The sequence below is a fragment of the Sprattus sprattus genome (genome assembly GCF_963457725.1).
Source record: "Sprattus sprattus genome assembly, chromosome: 8".
NCBI lineage: Eukaryota > Metazoa > Chordata > Actinopteri > Clupeiformes > Clupeidae > Sprattus > Sprattus sprattus.
In genome coordinates, this window is record NC_137927.1 from 1,872,562 (window position 1) to 1,887,221 (window position 14,660).

Here is a 14,660-nt window from a genome sequence, read left to right on the forward strand (position 1 = left end):
CAAAACCGGAACCAAGAGTAACGAGCCTCATTTAATTGTGTTAAAATGTAAGGAGTAGAAGTAAAAAGTTGCCAGAAAAATAAATACTCGAGTAAAGTAAAAATACCTAAAAATTCTACTTAAGTACAGTAACGAACCTCTGCATTTACATTATTGGTTTATTATTGTCTACAGTGTAGTCTACTACCAGTGTTGGGAATAACGTGTTACAAAAGTAACAAAATACTGTAATGCATTGTTTTTTGCGGTAACGCAGTAATGTAAGGCATTACAGAAAAAAAATTGGTAATATTTACCTCGGTACAAATGTCAGTAACGCGCGTTACAATGCATTTTTAACCTGGAATGAAGTGTTTTATTTTCCTTCATCCAAATTCGCCAAAATCACCGCGAGATCAGCAGAGGTGAAACGTCGGCGCAAAATGTTTCACTTCCTTTTCCTTAAGGCTAGTCGACAGGGCCGCTGACAGGTTTGGCTGGGCCCGGGACAAAATTCTCTCAATGGGCCCCCCCCCCCCCCCCCCCAAAAAAAAAAAACACACACACCTCTACTTTTTCAGTCCCTACCCTACCCTTAAATGACGTAAATTAAAAAAAATACTCATTACTCAACAAACTATTTATTTGAACATTTTAACATTAACTTTGTGTGCAACTATTTAGGTGCGAAATGCCATGCGCCGGACTTTTGTGGTGGCAAAGTCATCAATGAGGTATAGACTGATCAACTTGGCTAACTCTATCCCAAAGACTACAAAAGTTTAAAAATCTAAGTTTTTTTTTTTTTCCCCAAAATTGTCAAACGCGAAACACAACCACAGAATTCCCTTGTGCAGCTCCCAAACACATGACGTCGGGATGACAAGCCCATTTATTACGGATAAACCAAAAGGATTATTTACAACTTTAATTGGATAGGCTATGGATATGGACTGAGTGAAGTTATGGCTTTCAGAATCATACCACAATAAAACTCACGCTATTGTATTCACTTAGAGCTCATTAACTGCACATTTCATCGACCATTTTTCACTTAACCAAGGGGAATCATGTCAAGGGTACTTTTATTTATCGCCAGACCCGCGTGTATGTCCGCTGAACTTCCAGAGAATGGTTGGGGAACAAGGCGGAGCCCATTCATCTGGGGAGTTTCAAGTTAGCGGCAATCAGAAACTAAGTTACAGGCTACCCCAAAACGTCACGTTTATAACCCATTCGTTACATCCAACTCTATCTAAATGGCAATTTCACACGTTGCCATGCCACTGGCTTATTTTAAACCATGAGCCGCGTTACACTGGCTGTAATTCAGCTAACTAGTAGTGGGGATGATTCTCAAATCAATTCAGCCTGATTGGAGTGCGCAGCGCGTGCCTGCCTGAAACATTTGATTTGGACATGGGCCTTTTTGCGGGGTAATGTGCATATTCTAAGATTCAATTAGATATAGGCGTATGAAACACAGTGTAATAAAGCCGTTGTGATTATCAAATTATTCAATGCCCCCTGTCTGTCTGATATTGATCTCTGTGTGACTTGCTCATGTGGTGCTGCGCTAATATGTTTGACACGCCGCCTGTGCGACGGGGCCTGACGACGGGGCTGGAACAAGTTGGCCGTGTCTTACCTGGCTCTGCTGCACAGCTGCCTTTACTGGTACCTGCAGCATCACCTGAGTCTTTTCTGAAATATTTATAAAGAGATCCCCTCAGGCTTTCGGCTTCTTCCTCTCTTTTTCGCCTTTCTTTCTTTTTCAGTGCTCCTGACTTGTGCATGTTGAATCAACTCGCGCACTGAATACATTTGGCAGCTACACTTACCACTAATGGAATGATGTCGTCTTTTTTCTTCTCCAAAGACCAAACCATTTTGGCATAGGGGTGATAGGCCGTTTTTTCAAGGGCAATGAAGGCAAACAATCTAGGAGTCATTAATTGAATGCAAATAAAGCACTTTTCTTCTCTAAATCAACACATTTTGAAGTATACATACAATAATTAATTCCAACTTCATTGGGGTCCAGTTATGCCCCCCCCCCCCCCATTCCAGGGCCAGTCCAGGGCCCGGGACAACGTACCCGTTTGTCCCCCCCTGTCAGCGGGCCTGCTAGTCGATGCCGCTTTCAACGGTGGAATCGCCAGCTTTCCGAAAAATTGGCAGCAAGATCCCTGTGGCCATTAGCAGCAATGATGACAAGGTAAGGCTAAAACTTTCAGATATGGTATCCTTGCAGATATGATACCCACACTACCATTGCGTAAACATGTTTTTTTCTTACTGGGCTAAGGTAACTTTCCTTCTGAAGCCATGTCACAATTAAATTAAATGTGGTTTGGAGCCACAAATTCATTGGTTCTAACAGACATGAATGAAAATGTACTTTTCCATTCTCAGAATATAGCTTAAAAAATGAATCACAAACGATTAAATATGTGGCCATCAACATGATCAGACAAGTTCAGAGAATTAACGTTAGCCTAATTTAGCACCAAGGTTCTCCCTCCTAGGCTAGGCTATGTGATGTTACATCACCCGCCACTGTGGCTGTATCGTTTGACTTAAGACTCTTATCAAAGCAAACAAATGTATTGACAGTCTCTAGTTCCGCTACATATCTAACTGAACACAGGGATTTTGTTTCATATCAAAAATACGCCTAAAAGCCCACCTCTTCACTGAATAACCTGCTAGCTTGTTAGCTGAAAATACTAGGTAACGTTACTAACTGAGCTCTTTTACCAAACAGTGTACATGTAGGATAAAGCGTCCTTCTATGCGAATCCTTCTATGTATCTGGTTTAACCTACATAGTTCTAGATCAGAACAGATACATAACGTAATTGTGAACCACGTCAATGTATTAAGATGAAACGTAGTCTACAAGAAGTATGTTTAATACAATAAACCATAAGATGAACTTGAATTTGAAGGTTAATATTGAAAATGTGTGATGCAAGGCCTGTTTCTGTCCCATATGGATTTTTATTTAATTTTTTTAGATCTAGCCTAGGGCCTATACATGTATGCGTTTTATCAATTTGAAATATAATGTGGAGCATTTTTGTAAGGGCGTGCTGAACATGAACATTGAAACATTGGGGTGCACTAGCCTGTGCTACCTGTCCCATAGAAAAAAATATTCAATGTGAATGTTCTCATGGGGCAGGTAGCCTAATGCACCCAAATATTTCAATCTTCATGTTCAGCACAGCCATACCTTACAAAAATAGTTGGTTTCATTTGGGTTGTACATTGTAAGGCCCCTTTATATGTAGTGTTTATATCTTAGACCTCTGAATTTGAAATCTGGCTATTTTCTTATATTTTCAGCATGTAATTCAAAGCCGAAAAACCTTCACAAAGGACTTGGATGCCCAGGTGCTATGTGTACTGCCTCCCCACCATAGGTGTACAGCCCATACACTAATAAAGTTGCTAACCATTTTTGATTTTTTATGACGCATAAACTATGCTTGATGCTGTGAAGTTTGAAATAATAAAGGCATAGAAATGCTAATTTTGTATCCTGTCATATTTTTTATTTTTAGACATTACAATACGGTCCAATTATTGTTAATATGAATAGGCCTAAAGTTACAGTATTTCTATCACAATTTGCCAGACTTTGACCTTTTGTCAGTTCTTGCGACGATTGTTCTTTGTATTGTGCCATGAGCCATCACTGTGGCTATTATGTTCTACTGTTTACCATAAGTACAGATACCACATCACCTTCCACTGGATGTGTGATTCACTAATTGAGCGTCTTGAGCTTCATTACAGTAAGATTGCCAAATCCATACTTCCAGTGATTTTGGTGCGAGTAACTTACAAGTAATACAATAGTAGTGTAATGCCTTACATTTTAAAAACAGTAATATTGTAATGTAACGAATTACTTTAAAATGACAGTTACAAGTAATAAATAATGCATTCCAGTTTTGAAGTAACTTGCCCAACACTGTCTACTACACACATACATTTTATCCTTGGCTTTAAACTGATCATATTTATAGAGTGGTTCTGTGGACTTTAAAGCACAAATGTGTCAGTGCACCTGGCGTGGGTTTGTGTGCGTGTCATGATGTGCGTCGGGGCGATATAGAGGGCTCATCCTGGTAATTAGCCCCAGGCCTCAAAATGTCTTAATCCGGCCCTGGCCTCCACATATGTATGTGAGGCCTCCTTCTCTGCAATAACTGATCCAAACAAAGCAGAGAAACAGACTCTGCCTGGAGAAGAGCTTGATCACAGCAGTTGCCTCCCTGCCACCAAGACTGACAAAGATTTTCAGTGAAGCACAATCACAAGTTTCTTACTAAAATGTAATTGTAAACGCACTCAGTTCAATGCAACAATGTTCAATCTTCAAAGTTGACAGTTTAATAAATCAGACAATGATGGCAAAGCGCTGTGTACAGTGGTGGAAGAAGTACTGCAGTTTAGTACTTAAGTAAAAGTACAAGTACCCAGGAAAAGTAACTTTATTGTCAATAACTTAATGTCAAGACATACAAAGGAATCGAAAGGACGTTTCCCACTCTCCCACGGTGAAACATATAAAGGTGCACAGGCACAACAGATAACACAAGACATTTCCTAAAACTAAGTAAACATAAATATTCATGAATACGCAGTGGTGGAAGAAGTACTGCAGTTTAGTACTTAAGTAAAAGTACAAGTACCCAGGAAAATTAAAGTAAAAGTAAAAGTACTACATCAACAATCCTACTTAATTAAAAGTAAAAAGTACTCACTTTTAAATTTACTTTAAAAGTAAAAGTAAAAGTACTCACGCAATGGGTTGTCTCTCAATGTCTAGGCTGTGCCATTTTGATAAAGAAATAGCGACTGGCAATAAATGCCTCTACATATGTCACTACTAGTAATAATTATAAGCAACAACATGTGTTAATTGGAAAGGTTGGTGTACTTATTGGGCCTATTGTCTGTAATACTGTTCACACTCTATCTTAAAATTCTGCGGATGACAATTTATCTACCAGGGATTATTTGCAAAATGAATACCATTCAGCCAAACCAATAAAGACACAATTTTATATCTTTTAATATTTTATTTAATTGTAAACGTGTAAAAAATGGAAATATGAAACATGAAAAACAAATAGAGTTGTTAAACTGGTCAATGCACAGTTTTATGCTCTAAAAACATATTGAGTAACCCAAGACTAGGCATTAAGTTTGCATGCCAATAACCAGTCAATAAAAAAGGCAACTCTTCACGTTAGCTTGACATTGCTAAACTACCAGCTTTATCTTACCACTACATTAAATAAATAATCAAGATACAATCGTGTTATTTTGATGCTATTGCTGTATGTCAACATGTATGTTGCTAGATAACAGTATAAAAACATGTCAGTACTGCATACAATATGCAAAAGTCAAAGACATTAACTTAGCATAGCAAGAACTCCGCATAACTCGACGGGTTCTCCACATTTGAAGACGAATTTTGAAGGCTAACAACTCCTTTTTTGAGGTAGACAGGAAACTCACTGAAACCTCCACGAGTTATTCTTGGGGCCTCTGATCTTGAACATGTCCTCAGATGAGGCTGACTCTGAATCCATGCTGAAAAGTTGTTTGTTAGTCAGGCTGTTTGTCGAATGTTTAAGCAAAACAGGCAAGGCTACCGTAGTGCCGCTGTCATTGGAGCTGATAGAGCCACCTGATTGGTTGAAATGTCCTAAAGCAACGCAATCCATATTTTTCTGAAGGCAACAGTTTGGCTAAACTGTGTTCATAAAATGTAACGAATAACGACACATATTGTAGAAATGTAGCGGAGTAAAAGTATAGATAATAGCTGCAAAATGTAACGAAGTAAAAGTAAAAAGTATGCAGTATTATTTTTACTTAAGTAAAGTACAGATACGTAAAAATGTAACGAAGTACAGTAACGGAGTAAAAATACTTTGTTACATTCCACCACTGTGAATAAGTAATACAATCTTAAACGTCAACAAGTGCTAAAAGTGCAGACTCCTGAGTGATTTTTTTGGGTGGGGGGTTAGGGGGTTCAGCTTTCTGTCAGACTGGAGGATATGGCTGGGGGGAGTGAGGGGAGAGAATTTAGCTGCCTGACCGCTTGGTGTATGAAGCCATTTCTGAGTCTGGTGGTGCGGCAACGGAGGCTCCTTCCAGAGGGTAGGAGGCTGAACAGACTGTGTGCGGGGTGGCTGGTGTCACTCGCAATCGAGGTGGCTTTTCGTGTGAGCCGGGTGGTGTAAATGTGTTGCAAGGAAGGGAGTGAGGCACCAATGATCTTACCAGCTGTGTGCACTATGGGTTGCAGTGCTGCACAGTGATGCAGCTGGACAGGATGCTTTCAATGGTGCCCCGGTAGAAAGTGCTCAGGATGGGAATGGGAGCTTTTGTTCTCTTGAGCTTGCGGAGAAAGTAGAGGTGCCGCTGGCCTTTCTTCGCCAGTGATGCAGAGTTGGTGGCCCGGGAGAGGTCCTCACTGATGTGCACCCCCAGGAATTTGGTGCTGCTCACTCGCTCCACAGCAGCGCCATCGATGGTCAGTGGTGGGTGTTCAGTGTGGCTTTTCCTGAAGTCAACCACAATCTCCTTTGTCTTGATGACATTCAACAAGAGGTTGTTGTCTCGGCACCACGTGGTCAAAGGTGGTTAACCTCCTTCCTGTAGTGGGTCTCGTCGTTCTTGGTGATGAGACCCACCAGAGTTGTGTCATCCGCAAGCTTCACCATGTGATTGGTACTGTAGGTTGGTGTGCAGCCGTAAGTCAGCAGGGTGAAGAGCAGGGGACTGAGCACACAGCCTTGTGGGGCCCCTGTGCTCAGTGTGATGCTGCTCGAGGTGATTTTGCCGACTCGTACTGCTTGTGGCCTCTCACTAAGGAAGTCTAGAATCCAATTGCAAAGAGAGGTGTTGATCCCCAGCTGGTCCAGTTTACAGATGAGTTGATGTGGGATTATTGTATTAAAAGCTGAACTACAGTCTATGAAAAGCATTCTCACATGTGAGCCTGCTTTTTCTAGGTGGGTGAGGGCTGGGTGGAGAGCAGAGCAGATTGCGTCCTCTGTGGAACGTTTGGCCCGGTATGCGAACTGAAAGGGGTCCAGGGTGGACTTGATGTGAGACATGACTAGCAGTTAAAGCACTTCATTATGATGGGGGTCAGTGCCACTGGGCGATAGTCATTGAAGCAGGATGGAGCCGGTTTCTTTGGCACAGGTATGATGATGGAGGTCTTGAAATGTGATGAAACAGCAGCTTGACTCAGAGAAGTGTTGAAGATATCCGAGAAGATATCCTTAAGCTTCTCTGCGCAGTCCCTCAGTAAACGGCCTGGAATGTTGTCTGGGCCTGTTGCTTGATGGTGGAGAGTGCCCTCTTTACACTTTAGGCAGACAGGCACAGAGGCTGGTCGTGGGGGGGGGGGGGGGGGGGGGGGTCGTTTTTTGTGGGTTTGTGTTATTTGTTGCTTCAAACCGTGCAAAGAAGCTGTTGAGGTCGTTGAGCAGAGAGATGCTGTCGTCGCAGGTCTGTGATGCAGGCTTATAATCCGTTATGGTCTGGATGCCCTGCCACAGGCTGCGCGTGTCTCTGCTGTCCTTGAAGTGGCTGGTTATCTTTTTTGAGTAGTCCTGTTTTGCTCTTCTGATGCCACGGGACAGGCTGGCCCTCGCTGTTCTCAGGCCAATTCTATCCCCGGCTCTGAAGGCTTTGTCTCTGGCCCTCAGCAGCCGATGGACATCTCCAGTCAGCCAAGAAATAGCGACTGGCAATAAATGCCACGGTTAGCCCTAGTGATGATGGTCTTTGTGTGGGTCACATCATCAGTGCAGTTACGGATGTAGGAGAAACAGAGTCTTTAAGCTCCTCATTGTCTATGTGGTTGTTGTGTGTAGCTGCTTGCTTGAACATGCCCCAGTCTGTTGTCGCAAGACAGTCCTGAAGAGCACACCTTGATCCATCCGGCCACACTGTAATCTCTTTCCTTTTTCCACTTTCACTCTGGGCCTATATGCTGGCATTAGCATAACAGTCATGGGGCCTCATAAAAGGTTGTGTAGAAACCATCCTACATTTTCTGAAATGAGCGTAAGTGAGATCCACAGAAAACGAACGTACACACAAAAAACACGTGTACGCCAATCCTTCTGTTATAAATCACAAATGATCGTTGAACTGTGCGCAACTGAATCTCCGCCCTCAAAACGCCCCCTATTTAATCTTAATCAGCATATTATCAATGCACATACAGAGCGCATCCTCAATGCACAAACTCTCTATGACAGTGGCAAGCAAGAAAGAAACATGTAAACAGAAGAATTAAAGTGAGGCTGACATCGACGTTCTGCTGATGGAAGAGCAGATGCGGGCCAAAACATCGTTAGAAAGCCTGTCTGGTGGCGTAATGGCAAAAGCAAAGTATTTGACATGTAGTAGACACGTCTCCGAAGCACCAGCACCTGCGGCACGAACAGCACCAGAAGCCGCATCAGGCTTTGGTGCGCTCCACTACCGACCTGTGCTGAGCTGTATTGAAGTGGGCTTCCTAGGCTGTCTGAGTGTGCGAAATCTGGATGAGAATACATTGGGAACCCTGTTTTACGCCGGAGAGCCTCTTTTTTTACATTTTGCTGGGCATTGTATGGAAATCTAATAAATTGCGGGCATATAGAGGGATAGTAGCCTACTGCGAAAAAATTCTGCTTAATGATGACAGGGATTGCTCGACTGGTCTCCAATTTCTCATCGGAACGTTCCTGTAGCCAGGAATCCAAGAACGGACAAAACCTTAACGTGTATGGCCTGGTTGCATCTGGTGCGCCTGTAGACGAGAGGCCATTTGGGCACAACGCTCTCGGCAAGCGGTACCTGCTTATCAGACATACATCATCCTGTGTCAAAAAGTCTGCACGATCACAAAAAAACCCCTCTCTCGCCTTATTGCGCAGTTGGCAATATCCTCTAACAACGCCAATGCAGCCATATCTCCTACTGAAAACTAGGCCACTATTAGACTTTGTATAGGCTATAAGTTTGAGCGAAATGTTTTACACTTGTGAAATTAAAACGGAATACCTATAAGACGTGAATGTCATTCATGTGTGAATTATTCTAATAGTTTATTTGATTTTATTGAGCGAAACATTAATTTGGCCTTTCAGCATTAGCCCAAATGGTGACGGTGGTGCTGACGATGATGATGATGAAACTGCGTGTCGGCTGTCGTGCTCGGAGAGTCCTGAATTCCTGCAGTACTCCAGTATTGCCACAAGGAAATGTGCTTACACAAACTGAAACCAGACGTAGAGATATGTTCTTTTCTACGTCTAGGATGGTTTTTATAAATCTGTACTTAGACGTGGATTTGATCGCACGCACAGTCTAAGATCAATTCTGTGCGTAAGTACGTTTTATAAATGAGGCCCATGGCCGGATTAACCATATGGGCAACTGGGCAACTGCCCAGGGGCACCAAGTCTCCAGGGGCACCAAGCAACCAAAGTTTTTTTTTTTTTTAATATATATATTTTTTTTAATAAATGTAATTGCAATAATTACAGTACATTTGGGACAACAGTGACCCAAAACATTACTCACGTTAACGTCCCACAATGAGTCTCAGTCTGCCTTTGGTGCCTCCTGAATTGATACCTGGCACGTTTAAATAGCAAACCTAAAAATCAAACCTTAAACACTAACCGGCTAGCTAGTCGCTGCTCTCTGTGTTGCACAGTCATATTTCACAGTACCGTAGCTAGGATTCTTAGGGCCTCATTTATAAAACGTTTCGTAAAAACCATCCTACATTTTGTCTAAGACATTTCCTGAAATGAGCGTAAGTGAGATCCACAGTAAACAGACGTACACACAAAAAACACGTGTACGCCAATCCTTCTGTTATAAATCACAAATGGTCGTGAAATTGTGCGCAACTGAATCTCCGCCCTCAAAACGCCCCTATTTAATCTAATCAGCATATTTTCGATGCACAAACAGAGCGCATCCTCAATGCACAAACTCTCTGTGACAGTGGCAAGCAAGAAAGAAAAATGTAAACGGAAGAATTAAAGTGAGGCGGACATCGACGTTCTGCTGATGGAACAGCAGATGCATCGTTAGAAAGCCTGTCTGGTGGCGTAATGGCAAAAGCAAAGTATGTGAAATGTAGTAGACCAGTAGCCGCATCTCTGCAGCAGCACCATGGCTTTGGTGCGCTCCACTACCGACCGCGCACGGGCATGTGCTGTATTGGGCTTCCTTGGCTGTTTGAGTGTGCACAATCTGGATGAGAATACACTGGCAACCCTGTTTTACGCAGGAAATACTCTTACACAATTTGCTGTTCCTGGGCACTGTATGGAATTCTAATTGATGCGGGCATATGAGGGATAATAGGCTACTGCAAAGAACATCGGGCTACATTCTGCTCAATGATGACGGGGATGCGGGCATATAGAGGGATAATACTGCAAAGAACATCAGGCTAAATTCTGCTTAATGATGACGGGGATTGCTCGACTGGTCTCCAATTTCTCCTCGGAACGTTCCTGTAGCCAGGAATCCAACAGCCAAAACCTGAACGTGTATGGCCTGGTTGCATCTGGTGCGCCTCTGTAGACGAGAGGCCATTTGGGCACAACGCTCTCGGCAAGCGGTACCTGCTTATCAGCCATACATCATCTTGTGTCAAAAAGTCTGCGCGATCACGAAGAAACCCTTTCTCTTCTTATTGCGCAGTTGGCAATATCCTCTAACAACGCCAATGCAGCCATATCTCCTAATGAAAACTAAGCCACTATTAGACTTTCTATAGGCTATAAATTGAGCGAAATGTTTTACACTTGTGAAATTAAAACGGAATACCTATTAGATGTGAATCTCATTCATGTGTGAATTGTTCTAATAGTTTAATTGATTTTATTGAGCGAAACATTAGCCCTAATGGTGACGGTGGTGCTGACGTTGATGAAACTGCGTGTCGGCGCTTTGAGTTCTAAATTCCTGCAGTACTCCAGTATTGCCACAAGGAAATGTACTTACACAAACTAAAACTAGACGTAGAGATACGTCCTTTTCTACGTCTAAGACGGTTTTTATAAATCTGTACTTAGACGTGGATTTGATCGCACGCACAGTCTAAGATCAATTCTGTGCATAAGTACGTTTTATAAATGAGGCCCTTAGAAAGATAACGAATTGGCCAACAATTGTAGTCGCGGTGGATGTGAACACGGTAACGACAGTTAGATTGAACTACTTTGGTTATAACATTAGCAAGTCATCTGAACGAGAACATTCAACAGGCAACTTAGCTTGTTAGCGTATTCGGTAGGCACAGCATGTCAGCCTGGTGGCGAATTAATGAGGTAAGTTTACTGTAACGTTCGCATGTCGGTTCACGCACAAGATGCTTTTAAGTGGGATGTTTTGGGTGCCAATAAATTGCACTTGAGAAGATGTAGTTTTGAAAGTTGGTGTGTAACTAATGTGCCTCCTACAGTTTGTTTTGTACATGTGCTTATGCTCTTTTCTGTGTAGATTGTAGCAGATTTAAGTACCAAAAGTAAAAGTATAAACTTTCTTATGATTTAGACGAATATTATACATGTTGAGATTAGTAATGATATTTCATTAAGGTCAACAAAAGATAAAACAATAGTTCTGTACTGTAAGTTATGATTTCTAATAACATAAGTTTGCATTAAACATAATTTACAGCATATGAATTCATTACTTTGGCAAGTTAGCTGTGATAAACAATTCCCTCTAAACACATGCAAATGATAAACATCAACCTGACATTTCATCTATGGAAAATTGGTGATGAAAGAAATGAAAAATCATGGTAAAACAATAGAAAACTTGTAAGTGCTCGAGGGGTTCACATACTTTCAAGTGGCACTGTAAGTGGGATAATGCACTGGGAGCAAGTTAGTTATGTAAAATAGCCGCACTTCAGGGGGGTATACGGGTGCTTCCAGTGCATTATCACTAAACACTACCCCACCCAACAGTTAACCTGCAAAACAGATATATAAACATTTACCAAATTCAAAAGTCTTTATTCAAAGTATTGAGGGTTTCTTTTCTGTGTAGATTATAGCAGATTTAAGTACCAAAAGTAAAAGTATAAACTTTCTTATGATTTAGACGAATATTATACATGTTGAGATTAGTAATGATATTTCATTAAGGTCAACAAATGATGACAAAAACACAAACTGTCTGTGTCACATGCTACCTTGGTATTTGACACTGATTGACAGCCTGGACATCCTGTAAGATATAGCATTTACTTATGCAGTAGGAATTACTGTTGCCTGCACTTCTGGACATAATACTGATAAAGGAAAGGTCCCCGCACTGGATTGCTCAGACACCTGAGGTCAGGAAGCAAACTAAGGTGTGTGTGACTGCAATTCATTATAGTATGGGAATTGAGAACCATTGAAGGCAGCAGGTCAGAGAAACCTGATAATCATACAGAACAACAAAAGGTTGCCAGGCCTTTGCATTACAAGCCTAGCTCATTTACATCCCTAGGAGGTGTCTTAAAACAGTATATATGGCTAGAATTGGAGATGCTTGTGGTTCAGACCTACATCGCTGAATCCGGAGTATGTTCCTCATGCTTCATTACTGCACTGCACCAGAAACAAAGAAACTTCATTCATTTCTTACAACCTGTGCTCTGCAGTGCCAATAAAGTTGAATCTAATATAATGTCACTGTGCAGCTGAAAGACCAGAAAGTATGGACCGAAAAGCAGTATAATATAAATAATAATAATAAAGAAGAACTAGAAAATGCATTTCCTGAAGGAAATACCAGTGCATGAAATGCAAAAGTTAAGAAAGGAAGAATAGAATAGGGAAAGAAGGAAAGAAGAAAGAAAAGGAGAGTAAAAGGAGGAAAGAAGAGTGGAAGAAGGGAAGAAGAGTGGAAGAAGGAAAGAAGAAAAGAAAGAAGAGTGAAAGAAGGAAAAAAGAAAGGAAAGAAGAGTAAAAGAAGGAAAGGAAAGTGGAAGAAGGAAAGAAGAGTGGAAGAAGGGAAGAAGAAAGGCAAGAAGAGTGAAAGAATGAAAGAAGAGTGGAAGAAGGAAAGAAGAGTGGAAGAAGAAAAGAAAGAAGACAAAGAAGGAAAGCAGTGTTGAAGAAGGAAAGAAGAGGGGAAGAAGGAAAGAAAGAAGAGTGAAAGAAGGAAAGAAGAAAGGAAAGAAAAGTTGAAGAAGGAAAGAAGAATAGAAAGAAGAATGAAAGAAGAAAAGAAAGAAGAGTAAAGAAGAAAAGAACAGTAGAAGAAGGAAAGAAGAGTAGAAGAAGGAAAGAAGAAAGGAAAGAAAAGTGGAAGAAGGAAAGAAGAGTGAACAAGAGTGGCTCTGGATAAAGCCAGTAAATAGAGAGTGAAGAGGGATTATATTGAAAGAAGGAGAGAAAAAAGAGTGAAACAGAGAGATAAAATTTTGAACGAAGTTTCTAAGTTAAGCGGTTCGAGCTGAATTAAGCTTAGAAGTTCGGTACAAAGAATAAAAACTAGAAATACCAGTGCATGAAATGCAAAAGTAAAGAAAGGAAGAAGAAAAGAAAGAAGAGTGAAAGTAGGAAATAAGAAAGGAAAGAAGAGTGGAAGAAGGAAAGAAGAATGGAAAGAAGAGTGAAGAAAGGAGAGAAGAGTGGAAGAAGGAAAGAAGAAAAGAAAGAAGAGTGAAAGAAATAAAGAAGAAAGGAAAGAAGACTGAAAGAAGGAAAGAAGAGTGGAAGAAGAGTGAAGAAAAGGAAAGAAGAGTGGAAGAAGGAAAGAAGAAAAGAAAGAAGAGTGAAATAATGAAAGAAGAAAGGAAAGAAGAGTGATAGAAGGAAAGAAGAGTGGAAGAAGGAACAAAGAAAATAAAGAAGAGTGAAAGAAGGAAAGAAGAAAGGAAAGAAGAGTGGAAGAAGGAAAGAAGAGTGAAGAACGGAAAGAAAAGTGGAAGAAGGAAAGAAGAGTGGAAGAAGGAAAGAAAAATGGAAGAAGGAAAGAAGAAAGGAAAGAAGAGTGGAAGAAGGAAATAAGAGTGAACAAGAGTGGCTATGGATAAAGAGATAAAGAGAGAGTGAAAATATTGAAAAAGGAGATAAAAATGGAGTGAAGAAGAGAGATTGAGTGTGAGATATAGAAGACTGAGAGGGATAGAGAAAAAGATGGAGAGATGGAGAGGAAAAAAAGTGGAGAATGGAAGGTGTCTTAAGGTTCCTAGTTACAGTTAAATTGAGAGGGACAGAGAGAAGAGGTTCCCTTGGATTTGGCGCAGGTGTCAGTGAAAGCACAGGTGCAAGCCAGTTTTAAGACCCAATTATGATGTCATAATGGCCCAATGTAAGTCAATGGGAGAAATTTATATTCGTTTTTCTTTAATATCTTATAAAACTATAAAGTTTAGAAAAGTGAAACATACATAGCATAAGTGTCCTTTACAAGACCTACGCAGCAAAGTTTGAACGAAGTTTCTAAGTTAAGCAGTTCGAGCTGAATTAATCGCAGAAAAAGTTACGCGGAATCAGAACTAGAAAATGCATTTCCTGAAGGAAATACTAGTGCATGAAATGCAAAGGTAAAGAAAGGAAGAAGAAAAGAAAGAAGAGTGAAAGAAGGAAAGAAGTGTAAAAGAAGGAAAG